The sequence below is a fragment of the Drosophila ficusphila genome, unplaced genomic scaffold (assembly GCF_018152265.1).
Source record: "Drosophila ficusphila isolate 14025-0441.05 unplaced genomic scaffold, ASM1815226v1 contig_106, whole genome shotgun sequence".
NCBI classification, from domain to species: domain Eukaryota; kingdom Metazoa; phylum Arthropoda; class Insecta; order Diptera; family Drosophilidae; genus Drosophila; species Drosophila ficusphila.
Window position 1 is genome coordinate 94,965 of NW_025063993.1, and position 16,637 is coordinate 111,601.

General features: G+C 39.1%; 1 protein-coding gene across 1 annotated transcript in view; it reads left to right on the forward strand.

Annotated features, from left to right (window-relative positions):
• Positions 1–16,637, forward strand: part of LOC108087052 (acetylcholine receptor subunit alpha-like) — a 201,630-nt gene that overhangs the window by 36,569 nt on the left and 148,424 nt on the right.

Genomic DNA, 16,637 nt, shown 5'->3' on the forward strand with positions numbered 1-16,637 from the left:
GTTGCCAATATCTATGTATTCTTTGATAAACTCGGCGTACAACTTCTTTTGTTCAGGTAAGCGTTCTAATCGGCGCTCAAGCTGAAGGAACTGCCGTCTAGCATTTTCCAAAGAACTTCCGAGTTCAGTGGGCGATCGGGAGAATCGCAAACGGACTCGAATCCGACCGGAGTCAAGAATAGCAGCGTGCTTAAAGAAATGTTGAACGCACTCTTCCTCTTTAAGCGTAAACCCCTTTTTGCTGTTCTCCTCAAACGATTCAATTTTCCAAAACTTTGCTAGGGCATCGCTAAGATTCTGGGTTTCCACAACATTACACGAAAATGAATGCGCCCTTGCACCTGATCCGAACCCGTCTTCGATTTTTCTTCCAACAATCCAGCCAAGCGATGAGTTGAGTAGACACGGCAAGCCAGGACCTAGAGATAGCTTTTGCCCAGTAAGAAAATCAAAAAATTCCTTTGTACTAATCAACATATCGATTTTTTGTGGCTTAAAAAACTGTGGATCCGCCAAATCAATGTCTTCCGGGATAGACCATTGTGATATGTCTATGCAACGCTCTGGCTGCTGCTGAGCTATTGATTTTGTAACAGAAAACTGCAGAGTCCATTTATCAACTGTTGACCGGATGGTTGCTTCTAAAGAAAACTTTATGCGCTCTCGAATGTTGCCAATTCCCGATACCTCTAAATTCTTTTGCTTTAACGGTAATTGAAGGGTTTTCGCAAAAGTTTCCGTAATGAAATTGACTTCAGAACCTGAGTCTAATAGAGCTCTAGCAGAGTGATATACGCCACACTTGTCCTTTATTAAGATAAGAGCTGTTGGGATGAGCGAGCCTCTCGAGTTGCGCGCAATTCCTGAAAACACCTGAGATGAGGAACTGGCTTGAGAGTCCTCTTGCTCGTCACCTTTCTCAATCGCTGTCTTGGTCTCAATTGGGCGATGCAAAGAGGAATGATGCAATCCATGGCATGTCCTACAACGAAATTTTGAGGGACAGTCTGCGGCAATATGTCCTTTATGTAAACAATTTAAGCATAAAGAGGCCTGCCTAACCCAGCTATGTCGTCTTTCAAATGAGAGTGAAGTGAACGAAGGACATGACCCTAGGCTATGGTCTGTTGAATTGCATTTAAGACAGCTCCGATTGGCTGTTATAAATGCTTTTCTGGAATAACTTGGTTTTTCGGAACGCTTCTCATAATGTTTTCCTTCAACTGGAGGTTTTGTATGACACTCCAAAAATTGACAGTGTCTGCTCAAAGTATTGTAGCGATCTTCCCACTTTGGAAGCTTCTCATACTCCTGGACTCGGTCGTAAGCTTGCTTAGCATCAGAATCGACTTTCTGCAAAACGAGATGGATGATGATCGCACTAAGAATATCCTTTTCAGTGCCAAGAGAAAGAAGAGAACCAAGAAGTGCTGAGACTGTATCTAAGATCTGCCGAAGAGAGTTCGGGTCAGATTTTTTCATGTGAGAAATGCTAAACAAACTGGTGATATGCTCGATAAGAATTAATACTTTCTTATCGTACCGTTCTTGCAATTGGTTTAGAGCCTTTTGATAATTAGCATCTGAAACCTGGAAGGCTGACACGACGCTTAGCGCTGGGCCAGATAAAAAACTGAGAGGATACGTGAATTTGTCTACTTCTGGTATGGTAACATCTTCGTCTACCATGTGCTTAAATGCCGAGATGAACCGTTTATAGTCGCTGTACTTCCCATCGAACTTTGGCAACTTTAGAGCAGGCAGCCGGTTGTGATTGGCGCTACCTGAGAAAGATGCATTTGTGAAGTTTAGTTCTTCAGAACGCTGTGGCCTATTTAAAGTCATCCTTTTCATAAGGATAGACTTAGCAATGATATATTCCTCTTCATTTTCCAGTCTAGAATTATCGATCGGGTCTAACTCCTCGATTTGCAGCTGAATTTAAGCTAATAGCCTATAGTGGGATTCTAGCATTTGCAACCTACACTCCGCCGTACTGGCATCGGTGACAGTCGCAGCCAAAGCTCGATCTTTGCAGCTATTGAAGTTTTGCTCAATCACTGTGCGTTTGCGCCTGAGAACCACCAGCTGCTCTTCGGTTGTCGGTTTCGTCATCTTTGAAAATAAATTGATGAATCAAAAGAACATAAACTCCAACGCAGAATGTATGCAAAATGTAGCGATAGTGGTTAAAGTTTTACAGCCGTTGGTAAAATGGTAAACACAAACTGGATACAGTTTTAAAGCCGTTGGTGAAATGGTAAACACAAACTTTGAAACTAGATTCCAAAGCACAAGTGAAAGCTTTAAACCAACTTTAACTTCGCTCACTGCATATATTCAAATCCAAAATAATTTAAGGGTCTTTTATTTCTTTAAATGGTCTTCAATTAAAGTTAGTTATACGCTTACGGTTCGATAGCTATTTTAAAAGACTAGCTATCGGATGTGAGGTTATGTTGCTCCACTTGAAGTCCAAAGCGCAGAATTATTGCTGCTGAATTATTGAGGATCCCTTGTGATCCTCCGATTCCAACAAATCCAGGACTGCAGACGTCCTGTCACGGTCCCCAATGTTTCGCCTCCCAGCGGGAAAAGACGATGTGGAAGATATGCTATTTTCCAGAGATTTCTTCATACAAGCGGAAGGGCAAAAACCTCCTTCACCCCTTACATTTTTGCCGTCTCTCCTTTCAAAATACACGGGGGTGACACACAAAAGGAAGGGGTAAAGGAGGTTTCTATGTAAAAATCCACAGGTTTCAGAAACCCACCCTTATTTAGCGGACCAAAATTTTCAACTCCTACCCCTACGCCTGCTAAAAGAAGCAGGATTTCCAGTAGTCTTAAAACCGAAAACCTACTTCTAAAAACCTACTTCTCACTTTCCCGCTGGGCTTGCACCTTGCAACACGAATTTAGTTGCGGCTTGCCCTTGTGTAAGCCCAAGATCTCGATGTGACAGTGTGTGTGTGGGGTGTTTGCCCTTGTGCAAACGAGAGTCCAAAAAGAAATCAAGAGACAGAGAGGTGTTCTGTTTTCTACCAATATCTGTATTTAACTAATCTCAGCTTACAAGCTTTTTGCTGATGACAAGCGTGCAAGCTCGTTTGGTTACGGTAAGTGGATCTTATTTACAAGTACAATGCAGGATATTCATTTATGATGCTTCTACAACGTGATTTCAATATTTTAAGATCGAATTTTTTGAAGTTGCAGACAGGGTTGCCAACTCTACGTCTTTTTACGTAGATCTACTAACTTTAAGCCTTTCTTGCAAACCTACGAACTAAAGTCCCAGAATCTACGTATTTTCTATCAAAATTGTTCAAATTTGCAAAATAGACTAAATGGGCATAATTACCTTTATTTTCGCGAAAAAAATTAATAAACGTTCCGTTTCATACTAACGGACACCCCTAGCCTCTTGCTTAACTTGTTTAAATTAACTACAGGTGGTATAGGTTTACCAGAATCTCGTGGCAAATAAGCCAAACTTTATACACAAATATTATAACCTATATTTGACCTATAAATTATAGATTTTTTTGAAGTGAAAACTTCTTTAGCGGCGCTGAGCAGGGTAAAAACATTCAAACTCGCGTCAGGGTCCCGTTATGCTGATCGAAAAAGCGTAAGATCAAGGGAAAGGGAGAGGAACTAGTATCTCCCACTCTTTCTACCGTGCCTGAGTCATGGCATGGTACAATTATACAAGGTAGTCTCGTCGGCTGCAAAATCGCTCGGGTTTTTTTCCCCCTATGGTTCAGTGAGCTCGGGATTTCGAAGTGAGAGGTTGTCCGCGGACGATTTTTTCTCAAAACGTTAACCCTTGTGTGCTTGTGAAAAATACTTGTTGCAATTATTGCAGCAAGCACATACAAGGCGTAACATGTAATATTGCAGAAAAATATTTTGAAATGTAAACAATATGGGAGCAAGTCCTGAAGAGCAGCTTTGTGTAAAAACCAAAAATTTCGGAAAAATTGATACTCATGTTCATATAACAGTCCTTTTTAAACCCATAAGGGTAAAACGACATCATCTTCCTCTGTTTCTTTCGCACTTCCGGGAAAACACCCTCTCACTCGCACTCATTGTAGTGCCCAATAGGGGGAAAAAAAGCCGACGAGACTACCTTGTACTTACACTTAAATAGGTTCGAATCAAAACTGTTTGTTTCTTACTTCAGTTATCAATAACCAATTGTATCAGTTGTAAAAATTTGCGATGATGATTCTGATAATAACGATGGTGTAAAAGTCGTCGAAATTATGGATGGAAGTTGATTTTTCTGAGAGATAAAATTTAATGTAATATATAAATAACGATATAATATTATAAATAACAACATATAAATTGTCATATTTGTGTACGATAGCGCAATAAATAAACATTGTATTCTACCTCTCTCATAAATGATAGTACTTTTATACTTATAATTAAACACAACGTTAATATTGAAGTTTTCACTTCTGCCGGCACTCCCGGAGTTCTACCGGTGTTTTTTTTTTTTTTAAATTTGTTGTTTGTTTGCTGTCTACTACTTTTAGGGTAATATAAATTGTCATTTTATTTACTTTTACCTACCCTACTCTCATAATTTTTTTATATGGCAATTTCACATTTCTACATAACTTTCTTTATCTGACCTACGCCTTTTTTAAAATCCGAGTTGGTAACCCTGGTTGCAGACATTCATGCACTCGGGGGAACCTTGCTGAATAATAAAAAATTTTTTTGTATGTTTCTGATGAAAACTTTGGGCTCCACACTGTACCGCAGTAAGTCCCTCAGCCGCGTCGAGCCACACGCGACCTTGAATAAGTCCGCCATTTTGTTCATTTCCAGTCTAGAATTATCGATCGGGTCTAACTCCTCGATTTGCAGCTGAATTTAAGCTAATAGCCTATAGTGGGATTCTAGCATTTGCAACCTACACTCCGCCGTACTGGCATCGGTGACAGTCGCAGCCAAAGCTCGATCTTTGCAGCTATTGAAGTTTTGCTCAATCACTGTGCGTTTGCGCCTGAGAACCACCAGCTGCTCTTCGGTTGTCGGTTTCGTCATCTTTGAAAATAAATTGATGAATCAAAAGAACATAAACTCCAACGCAGAATGTATGCAAAATGTAGCGATAGTGGTTAAAGTTTTACAGCCGTTGGTAAAATGGTAAACACAAACTGGATACAGTTTTAAAGCCGTTGGTGAAATGGTAAACACAAACTTTGAAACTAGATTCCAAAGCACAAGTGAAAGCTTTAAACCAACTTTAATTTCGCTCACTGCATATATTCAAATCCAAAATAATTTAAGGGTCTTTTATTTCTTTAAATGGTCTTCAATTAAAGTTAGTTATACGCTTACGGTTCGATAGCTATTTTAAAAGACTAGCTATCGGATGTGAGGTTATGTTGCTCCACTTGAAGTCCAAAGCGCAGAATTATTGCTGCTGAATTATTGAGGATCCCTTGTGATCCTCCGATTCCAACAAATCCAGGACTGCAGACGTCCTGTCACGGTCCCCAATGTTTCGCCTTGCACCTTGCAACACGAATTTAGTTGCGGCTTGCCCTTGTGTAAGCCCAAGATCTCGATGTGACAGTGTGTGTGTGGGGTGTTTGCCCTTGTGCAAACGAGAGTCCAAAAAGAAATCAAGAGACAGAGAGGTGTTCTGTTTTCTACCAATATCTGTATTTAACTAATCTCAGCTTACAAGCTTTTTGCTGATGACAAGCGTGCAAGCTCGTTTGGTTACGGTAAGTGGATCTTATTTACAAGTACAATGCAGGATATTCATTTATGATGCTTCTACAACGTGATTTCAATATTTTAAGATCGAATTTTTTGAAGTTGCAGACAGGGTTGCCAACTCTACGTCTTTTTACGTAGATCTACTAACTTTAAGCCTTTCTTGCAAACCTACGAACTTAAGTCCCAGAATCTACGTATTTTCTATCAAAATTGTTCAAATTTGCAAAATAGACTAAATGGGCATAATTACCTTTATTTTCGGGAAAAAAAATTAATAAACGTTCCGTTTCATACTAACGGACACCCCTAGCCTCTTGCTTAACTTGTTTAAATTAACTACAGGTGGTATAGGTTTACCAGAATCTCGTGGCAAATAAGCCAAACTTTATACACAAATATATTAAAATCCATTCACTATTTAGCCTTATTTATTTCATACTCTATGTGCCAATATATACATATGTATATAAACAGATCATTTACTGGTAATAAATAAATAGATGATTTTATATTTGCATGTAAAGTTTGGCTTATTTGCCATGAGATTCTGGTTGACCTATAAATTATAGATTTTTTTGAAGTGAAAACTTCTTTAGCGGCGCTGAGCAGGGTAAAAACATTCAAACTCGCGTCAGGGTCCCGTTATGCTGATCGAAAAAGCGTAAGATCAAGGGAAAGGGAGAGGAACTAGTATCTCCCACTCTTTCTACCGTGCCTGAGTCATGGCATGGTACAATTATACAAGGTAGTTTCGTCGGCTGCAAAATCGCTCGGGTTTTTTCCCCCTATGGTTCAGTGAGCTCGGGATTTCGAAGTGAGAGGTTGTCCGCGGACGATTTTTTCTCAAAACGTTAACCCTTGTGTGCTTGTGAAAAATACTTGTTGCAATTATTGCAGCAAGCACATACAAGGCGTAACATGTAATATTGCAGAAAAATATTTTGAAATGTAAACAATATGGGAGCGAGTCCTGAAGGGCAGCTTTGTGTAAAAACCAAAAATTTCGGAAAAATTGATACTCATGTTCATATAACAGTCCTTTTTAAACCCCGTGCACAGCATAAGGGTAAAACGTCATCATCTTCCTCTGTTTCTTTCGCACTTCCGGGAAAACACCCTCTCACTCGCACTCATTGTAGTGCCCAATAGGGGGAAAAAAAGCCGACGAGACTACCTTGTACTTACACTTAAATAGGTTCGAATCAAAACTGTTTGTTTCTTACTTCAGTTATCAATAACCAATTGTATCAGTTGTAAAAATTTGCGATGATGATTCTGATAATAACGATGGTGTAAAAGTCGTCGAAATTATGGATGGAAGTTGATTTTTCTGAGAGATAAAATTTAATGTAATATATAAATAACGATATAATATTATAAATAACAACATATAAATTGTCATATTTGTGTACGATAGCGCAATAAATAAACATTGTATTCTACCTCTCTCATAAATGATAGTACTTTTATACTTATAATTAAACACAACGTTAATATTGAAGTTTTCACTTCTGCCGGCACTCCCGGAGTTCTACCGGTGTTTTTTTTTTTTAAATTTGTTGTTTGTTTGCTGTCTACTACTTTTAGGGTAATATAAATTGTCATTTTATTTACTTTTACCTACCCTACTCTCATAATTTTTTTATATGGCAATTTCACATTTCTACATAACTTTCTTTATCTGACCTACGCCTTTTTTTAAAATCCGAGTTGGTAACCCTGGTTGCAGACATTCATGCACTCGGGGGAACCTTGCTGAATAATAAAAATTTTTTTTGTATGTTTCTGATGAAAACTTTGGGCTCCACACTGTACCGCAGTAAGTCCCTCAGCCGCGTCGAGCCACACGCGACCTTGAATAAGTCCGCCATTTTGTTTATTAGAATTTTCAAAAAATGTTTTTCTCATACTTCATACTTGTCTTCAAATATATGCAAAAAATTATTCGTGTAAGTTTTCATTTTCCAAGTGAAAAAATTCCCAAAAAACAACTACTTTTTTACGTGTTACATGAGAAGCCCCCCTTAAAGAGCTACTCAGCGACAACGGCGGGGAATTCGACTGCAAAGAAGTCAAAAACATTCTAGCAGAGAGTGGAATCGTTCAGAGACTGACAGCGCCATACACTCCAGAACAAAATGGTGGCAGTGAACGTAAAAATCGTACGATTGTGGAAATGGCAAGGACAATGATGTACTCGAGCTGCGAAGTTGATTTTCCAGATGCAATGTGGGCAGAGCTAGTGACGACAGGAGTCTACATTTTTAATAGAACCGGAAAATCATCCAAGGAAGGAGTCAGTCCCTACGAGTTGTGGATGGTTAAGAAACCCAGGATCAAATATCTCCGCATTGTTGGAACGTCCTGCTACGTCCATGTACCAGCTGAAAAGAGGAAGAAGATGGACAAGAAGGCAGTTAAAGGTGTGCTTGTAGGATACGATGGTGACGAACTTTACAGAATCTACATTCCAGACATTCATCAAGTCATCGTGTCAAGAGATGTTCAATTCGAAGAGAGACCAAAATAATGTGAATGTAAAGTCGAGCTACCACTAAAAGACATCGAGAATGAAAGTCAAGATGAGATCAAAAACGAGGCGGAGATCATGACCGAAGAAAATGATCATGATGAGCCATCAGTCCAACACTAAAGAAGAGACAAACAAGAGAGTACTGAGAGATCGTTCAACCCTAAAGAAGCCCCAACATCTTGAATATTACGCCTTGATAGTAGAAAAGGTCGTGAATCAGATGACTGAACATCCTGTGACGCTTGAAGATGCCCTAAGAAGCGAGGATTCAGCAGAGTGGAAGAAAGCCATGGATCAAGAAATCGCCTCGTTGAAAGAAAATCATACTTGGACTTTAACCGAACTTCAACCAGGTGCAAAGGCGATAGCATGCATGTGGGTCTTCCGGCTGAAGAAAAATCCTGATGGCAGTATTGATAAGTTCAAAGCAAGACTCGTTATCAAGGGATTTAGTCAACGTTACGGCATTGACTACAATGAAACTTTCAGTCCAGTGGCAAAGATGAGAACAATTAGATCGATACTCAGCATCTCAGCGAGTGAAGAACTGCATTTGATGAAGTTTGATGTATCAACAGCCTTCTTGTATGGACAACTCAAAGAAACCGTAATAATGAGACAACCACCAAATTATGAAGATGGATCCAGCAAGGTCTGCAAGTTGAAGAAAAGTCTTTACGGCCTGAAGCAAGCACCCAGGTGCTGGAACAAGCGTCTTACAGTCTTTCTTCAACAACATGGATTTAAGGCCAGCGATGCAGATCCATGCCTGTATATACAAGAGAAGAACGGACAGAAACTCATACTTGTGGTCTACGTGGATGATGGTCTTCTAGCAGCAACAGATCTCAGCGAGATGGAAACTTTTATTGGAGAGTTGAAATCAGAATTCAAAATCGTCTCAAAGAAAGCTGATTATTTTTTGGGACTTGAAATTGCACAAGAAAAAAGTGCATTAAGGTTTGTCAAAAAAGTTACGCACAGAAAATTTTAGAACTTTTTAATTTTTCAGAGTGCAAGCCAGTTTCAACTCCAATGTTAAAGGGCACAGAAACTTCAACACCAGGGAAGGCTGACGAGCCAACCAAATTTCCTTACAGGCGGGCAGTTGGAGCACTGATGTACTTGATGCTTGGCACGAGATCAGATCTGGCATACAGTGTGGGGTTAAGTTCGAGAACACAGGAAAATCGTACTCAAGAGGATGTCGTGCGAGTCAAAAGAGTCTTCCGATTTATAGCTGGGACTATGGACCTGGGAATCGTTTACCGAAGCAATGTAGAAGTGGGACTTTTACAAGTGTTCAGTGTTGCAGACTTTGGCGGTTGCATCAAGACAGGGCGTTCTACTTCTGGAGTCGTCGTAAAGTATGCAGGAGGCGCAGTTTCCTGGACTAGCCAACGACAAGCAGTTTTGCGACCTCAACTACCGAAGCAGAGATTATCGCAGCGAACGAGGGAGCCAAAGAAGCAATTTGGTTAAGCAGACTCTACAGAGGGATCGTCAAACTTAAAGACGTTCCCATCATACAAGTTGACAATTCTGCAACAGTGAGACTGGCTCAAAACCCGGAGTTTCACCGCAGAACCAAACATATTTCCATCAAACACTTTTTTATAAGAGAAAAAGTGACAGAAGGGAAACTTGGCGTTCAACAAATCTCCACAGAAGATCAATTGGCGGACATCCTTACGAAGCCGTTGCAGAGAACTCGCTTGAAGATTCTTTCGATGAAGATAGGACTCATGTAGATAGAGGGAGAGACTCAGAAATTCAACTCTAATTAACAAGGGAAACTGTTAAAGTAATGTTTAATTATTTGAATTTAAACTGGTGCTAGTATTTTTTGTTTGCCTTTAAGCACCGGGCACACTTCTTTTACCGATCTGGCCATCCTGGCACTTCTTCTGACGCCTCAATTATCAATAAATTGCTATTTTACTTTTAACAGTGTTTTTACTTGAGCGAATAAAACTTTAATATTTTAAGCGTCACCACGGGAACCAAGCCATTCTGACCCGGGTGAAGCTCGATAATTCTTCCGAGCAGACACTGCGATGGGAGAAATCTGTCGTCCTCGACGAGTACAAGCTCTTCCAACTTTAGGTTCTCCGAACTTTGGGACCATTTTAAACCAGGGACCGCAAATAATTATTATGAGTTTAAAAAAATTGAAGCCCAAAACAGTCTCCAAAAAAATTGGAAAAAATTGTCATAAGTTAAATTTTCATGGCGAATTCAAAAACAAGATAAATGTTTTTTTTTCCATTTTTACGAAAAAAATTGATTTTAAATACTTAAAATTAATTTTAATAATAAAAAATTAGTAATAATTATTAAGTATCAATTTTTATATAAAAATTACGCAATAACTTTTATTTTCAATTTTTATTATATAAATTGAAAAATAAAAATTATTCAATAACTTTTATTTTAAAAATTGGAAATAAAGATTGAATCTATATATATATATACATACTTATTATATACCATCTGAAAGGTATTGATGTGTAGATCATATATATACATACACATTGGATCTGGCTTCTACGGATTAAAAGATATATTAGATATATATATAGATTCAATCTTTATTTTCAATTTTTAAAATAAAAGTTATCGAATAATTTTTATTTTTCAATTTATATAATAAAAATTTAAAATAAAAGTTATTGCGTAATTTTTTTTTGATACTTAATAATTATTACTAATTTTTTATTATTAAAATTAATTTTAAGTATTAAAAATCAATTTTTTCGTAAAAATTAAGAAATAACTTTTATTTTGTAATTTTTTTGCTTTTTTGGCTTTAATGTTTAATGGCTTGTATTCAGGTATCATTCGCCATAACTTCTTTAGCTAGATCTCCTCAATACAACTTATTGAGGCCCCTGAGTCCAGCAAACCAAAAACAGTACGGTCTAATAAGCGAATCGGCAGAAATGGTCGTGGATCTCTTGATCCAATGAGGAGAGAACAAATATATTTCAACCCGAGCCTACAGCTTTTAACATTCTGCAAAACCTTTTAATTCTTTCGGCGCTGCGAGACTTGCAGTTTCTAAGAAGTGTTCAGAAAACACAGTAGGAGTTAAAATCTGAGGTAACTTTTTAAGTTTACAATGCAGTAGAGAGCCGACATTTGCTTTTGATACGTCCGGGGAAGTTGGTGATGCGACTAATGGTGCATTCACATCTGATCGGTCATAGTTGATTGGTGACGAGAGGCATTCAAAGTCTTCGGTTTGAACTGCGACTTCGAACTGCCGGGCTTTAAGTTTTTGAGCACTTAACGCAGTTTGGCTTAGGTGTTAGCGGTTCCGCAACCGTAACAAAATACGCCCGCTTCTCTGATAAGCAATCTTGGTATCCTGTGCCCTTCTTTGCGGCAATTCCAGCATACCAAGGAAAATGCGTCCACCTCTAATTCACTTTCGGATTCGGACCCATTCTGAGAATCTGGCTCTTGAATAAGCTCTGAGACTTCTCGTCTAAACGGTGTGTTTTTACTGTATCCGTGAGGCGTTTTGACATCGTCTGAAAGCTTCGCGTCGACGACAAGTTTCTCTCAACTCAGATACCTTGAAGAAATGTCAACATTCAGCTCAACAATTCATGGCGTATTTCGGGTCTCAAATTGTTTTTGAGAATTCGGACAAGTTTTCTCGGCGACCATGGTACTTCTAACTGATCGACTAATACGTTACTATCGTAAAAACTATCAAAAGATTCATTGGGCTTTTTGTTTTTATTTCTGATTAACTCTTCTACATCAATATCGTCCCTTTTTTGACGAAATTGCAATCGCAAGGCAGAACATAATCTATCCCAACGTACTTCGGTTACCGATTTATGGTAACGCCAATAAAATTCGTTGGCTTTTGCCCTCGAATAAGACGCTAGCATTTCTGCAAAGCACTGAGAAGTTGCCTTCAAGTGTCTGATGCGTCAGCGCTTCGACTCTGTAAATAAAAAATTGTCTATCGATACACCTGATCCGGAATATTTTATCTTCCATCCATTCAGGATATGCACGACCTTGTCGGGTCTATTTAAGGAATCAGAAAGGGATACTTCTATGAAGACTTGGAGAACCTAAGTTAGGCGCGACAAAATTTGTGTTTTGGATATGTTCATTGCCAGAAATTGGTCGGTCTAAGGGTGGTGGAGTAGCTGACCTATCTCTGTCCATTCGCATTGGAGCTAGATGGAGGGAGATTAATCTCTGAATACTGTCACTCACTGAAGTTTGTATTAACTCCAGTCATTTTCTCTGACAACACTGTGAGCAGTCTTCGCTCCATTGAGGAGTAACGTCATTGCATTAGCAACATTAGCTGGATCATCCTCTGCTACTACTATGAGCGCCTCTGACGTACCAGGGACGTTTTTCAGATATATTTCTATCATCAATACTTTCTGTGCCACGACTTTTAGATTGGGATCGCGTTTGTAAACCTTTACTCTCGGCTACTGGCCTGCAAGAAATTCTACTGCATACTGGACAGCTTTCACTTTTCTTCAAATGTGCCTCAATACATTTCTTGTGAAATTCGTGATGGCATACAGTTTCCAAATAAATCGGTTGCTGCCTTAATATCTGCTTTATAACGGACAGACTGGCTTTGCACCTCTTGCGATGCTTTTCCCGGAGAACGGTCTAATCCCATTTTGAAAATTTATAAAAATATAACAAAAGCAAAAAAAAAACAAAATGTTGTATCCTTAATTTCCAACGATTTAAACAACAGCTCAAAACCAAAATAATTTAAAACCAAAATGTTGTATCATTAATACCAAATGAATTTCCAACAACAGCTCAAAAAGAAATAAAAAATAAAAAAAAATGTTACATATCCATTAATATCAAATGATTTCAACAACAATCGGTAACTCTCACGATATAAACTGTGGTTATAATAATAAAGATAAAACTTTAACTCTAGCTTGATGTCCACAACTCGTAGGATAAAAATTTTATTTACTACTAACATTTCTCAGGAAAGAAGAAAAGAATACAGATGGAAGTGAATTTCTTGCCTTTCTTACTACAAAAGAAAAATTCAATAAGGGAAGTAATTAGGCTTTAATAAATATGAAACGGATAAGTTATTCTTAAAAAAAAAAGTTCTTATGTTCCAGTCTCCAGCTCACATAAGTCTAATTCCTCTAAGAAAAAAATTATAAATAATTCTTTCTAAGGAAATCAACCGTGGATAGGGCACTTCAGTAAAACAATGCCTCTATTTTCAGAAAACGCCTAAGCTTGAAGAAAGCATTTATTTAAGTAAGTGTGAATATTGTAGTGATTTGGTAAACCAGCAAGGGCCAGAAGATGTGGTGATACTCTCTGTATTTTCCTCAGACTAAGTTTTCCTTATCATCACATACAAAAGGAAGGAAAATTCTTTACACGGACTTTTAATTAAGGCCAGACGGAAACTAATGTTCACTTGCTCTGTTATCCATAATAAATAAAAATCAACATAAGAGATTTTGATCAAGTTAAAGTTGAAATAAATGAAAGAAGAAAAGAGATTGAATTTATCTATCGGTGAGTCTTAATGAGGTAGACTACTGTACTCACTAAGGCCCCACACGTTGGGCGCCACCTTTCTTAATAATAATAATAATAATAAAGGTATTGATGTGTAGATCATATATATACATACACATTGGATCTGGCTTCTACGGATTAAAAGATATATTAGATATATATATAGATTCAATCTTTATTTTCAATTTTTAAAATAAAAGTTATCGAATAATTTTTATTTTTCAATTTATATAATAAAAATTTAAAATAAAAGTTATTGCGTAATTTTTTTTTTTTGATACTTAATAATTATTACTAATTTTTTTATTATTAAAATTAATTTTAAGTATTAAAAAATCAATTTTTCGTAAAAATTAAGAAATAACTTTTATTTTGTAATTTTTTGCTTTTTTAATTATAACCGTTATAGTCCCTGTTTTAAACACTGCTGCAAATGGCTAAGCCGATCCCTACTCCAGCCGTCCCAAAAATTTCGCAACACTGGTTGCTGAAGCAGGAACTGCTCCCTGAACTTAAAAGAGGCTGGTCGGTATTCTGGAGACGCAAACATGGAGTGGCCGATTAGGAAGTGGGCCGGAGTGAGCACATCTAAGTCGTCCGCGTCCGCTGGGAGCGGGCACAGTGGCCTTGAGTTAAGGCACACTTCTATGCTCCTCATGACTCGTAGCTGGGACCCTTTCGGAGCGATGAGCTTCTCATAATAATCGCGAAATTGCTTTACCAAGGTTTGGACCTTCAAGCTTAAGTCCTCCTCCCACGAAGTTGATGTCGTTATCGCTATATAGATGGTGAACCATCCCTCGACGTCCACTTAACCGGTGGAAAGCCAGCAGGTGCTCCGTGGTGAGCCCGGTCACCAGCTCCAATTAAAGAGCTTTCGTTACGGGACAAATGAACACTGCAATGTAGCCTTTGTAGGTGCTAGACCCCCGAATCCGCGCCCCTCTGAGCTCAATGGCTCCGGTATAATCCACTCCTGTCGTGACGAAAGGCCTCTGTGGCGGGTTCACTCGGTGAAGAGGCAGGTCTCCCATGAGCTGCGACGAGATGATTGGGGTGGCGCAAAAGCAGCGAACGCATTTCCGTATTACTCGCTGTACGGATCGCATCCGGTGATAATCCAGAAACGCTGGAGCGTAAGAGTCAAGGTCAGCTGCGCACTTCCGTGAAGCGTGGCTAGGTGAGTATGGTTAATAACCAGATCGTTGAAATGATGGGCGCCTGTCCGGCAGCCACGCAGAGAACGTAAGACGGCCTCTTACCCGTAAAATATCCTCCATCAGAATGGGAGACAGTCGCAACAGTTTGCGCTGAGAAGTAAGCGGCTTTTGAGGGTCTTACGGATCGAAGGTCCGCCGCGAACGACTCGGTTGGCCATTAAAGTCTTCCACCTTCTGTCCAAAAGAAAGTCTGCAACCGAAGTTCGCCAATTTGAACCGCTGCGGACAACCACCTAACATGCTTGACTGCCAGTACTGCTCCGGTTAGCTCTGTCCTGGGTATGGTTAATAATCATGACCTTCGTCATGAGCGCCAGCAAGGTCGTGCCGAAGGTCCCGTTGACGTGCTCGTCTTGCAGGTAAACAGACTCAGCATACGACGACGACGACCCGTCGCAGAACGCCTACAATTGCACAATGGTTACGGAGGCCGGATCGTACACCGTCCACCGACTGACGACGATGTCCTCGATTCCTGGGACGTTGGAGCGAAACGCTTCTCAATGCTCCAGAATCGCTGTTGGCACCGGTGGGTCCCAGCCCAACGACACCTGCACTCCCTCGCTGTTCGCCACCTTGACCAAAGTCACCTTCTTTAAAATGAGCTTCCCAATGATGATGACCGGAGCTATTAGACCTAACGAATCGAAAAGACGCTGACAGAGGCCAGCAAGGTCCTTTTCGTCGTGCAATCTGGAAAGCCAAAATTTCTTTTTTTACTTGAACCAGTCAGAATCTGGGATCCAATACATCCCCAACGCCTTTACCGGATCCGTTAGATCCAAATTTAAAGGTGTCTGACCGCATCATGCGTGCGGATTAGCTCCCACGACCTGCACCCGCTTCTCTTCCGCATCACCCACAATATAACCTCCGGATAGTATGTCGTCCACATATATCTCCTCCTTAAAGGGGTTATATACCTTTTTCTCCAGAGAAATACAGGGTTTTTATATATTTTTTTTTTAGCATGTTACCATTGTTTTATTGAAATACAATACAAATTTTATCAACGTACGTGTCCTTAAGTAAATTCGTATAAAATTTCGAGTGAAAATTTTCATAATTTTGGAAGTTACAGTCCTTGCCGCAGAAGTCCTTTTTTCAGGAGTGGCTCACTGTGAGCATGAAAACAAGGAAACGGCTCAACTTAAAAAAAAATGAAAAAAAACTAGGTTAGTATATAGTGTTACCTAGTTCGTGAACGAAAGATTTTACGAAAAAAATTTTTTACAGTTACAGTGATTATTTTTTCAAAAAAACCGATTTTTCGAGGTCTAATAATTTAGTTTTTCGCCCCAAAAAATAGAAAAATTTGTCAAAAATAAAATTCCTTTGTTCACGAACTAGCTATTGTATCTACAAACAATCCCCCAAAATTTCAAATCGATCGATGTAGTGGTTACCGAGATATCGTGCTCACCGCAATGACCTTTTCTCAAAAATGCGATTCCGAAATAATCGCGTTTAAAGTTTTAGGTGGACATTAGGAGTCATGTACACCGTGCGCTATGAACGGCTGTAACTTAGGTTCTTGTGCCCCGATCTCTAAAAATTTTTGCAGAAAAATTGTT